Below are 672 nucleotides of genomic sequence, written 5' to 3' on the forward strand. Positions count from 1 at the left end.
ACTCTGAGAAATCATGTTGACTTGCTGAGTCAATATTTTGTTCTGAGCCAATATGGCATTCAGAGTGTCAATCTCAAGAACTCCTTTCTTCTGATTTGTCCCATTGTTCACAGCATTTCTTTCAGATGTGTACATGAATTGGTTGTTTGCAACCATGTCAATTAGTTCTTGAGCTTCTGCAGGCGTTTTCTTTAGGTGAATGGATCCACCTGCAGAATGGTCCAATGACATTTTTGAAAATTCAGATAGATCATAATAGAATATATCTAATATAGTCCATTCTGAAAAACATGTCAGATGGACACCTTTTGGTCAACTGCTTGTATCTTTCCCAAGCTTCATAGAGGGATTCACCATCTTTTTGTTTGAAGGTCTGAACATCCACTCTAAGCTTGCTCAGCTTTTGAGGAGGAAAGAATTTATCCAAAAAAAGCCGTGACCAGCTTATCCCATGAGTCCAGGCTATCCTTAGGTTGTGAATCCAACCATATTCTAGCTCTGTCTCTTACTGCAAAAGGGAAAAGCATGAGTCTGTAGACTTTAGGATCTACTCCATTCGTCTTTACAGTCTCACAAATCTGCAAGAACTCAGTTAAAAACTGATAAGGATCTTTAGATGGAAGTCCATAGAACTTGCAGTTTTGTTGCATTAAGGCAACTAGCTGAGATTTA

General features: G+C 38.5%; 1 non-coding gene across 1 annotated transcript; it reads left to right on the forward strand.

Moving 5' to 3' along the window:
- Positions 1-290: 290 nt before the first annotated feature.
- On the forward strand, positions 291-394 carry LOC127745201 (small nucleolar RNA R71). Its single transcript, XR_008006398.1, has one exon. It is a non-coding gene; the product is annotated as a small nucleolar RNA R71 (small nucleolar RNA).
- The last annotated feature ends 278 nt before the right edge of the window (positions 395-672 follow it).

This window comes from Arachis duranensis, chromosome 2, assembly GCF_000817695.3.
Source record: "Arachis duranensis cultivar V14167 chromosome 2, aradu.V14167.gnm2.J7QH, whole genome shotgun sequence".
Classification (NCBI taxonomy): Eukaryota; Viridiplantae; Streptophyta; class Magnoliopsida; order Fabales; family Fabaceae; genus Arachis; species Arachis duranensis.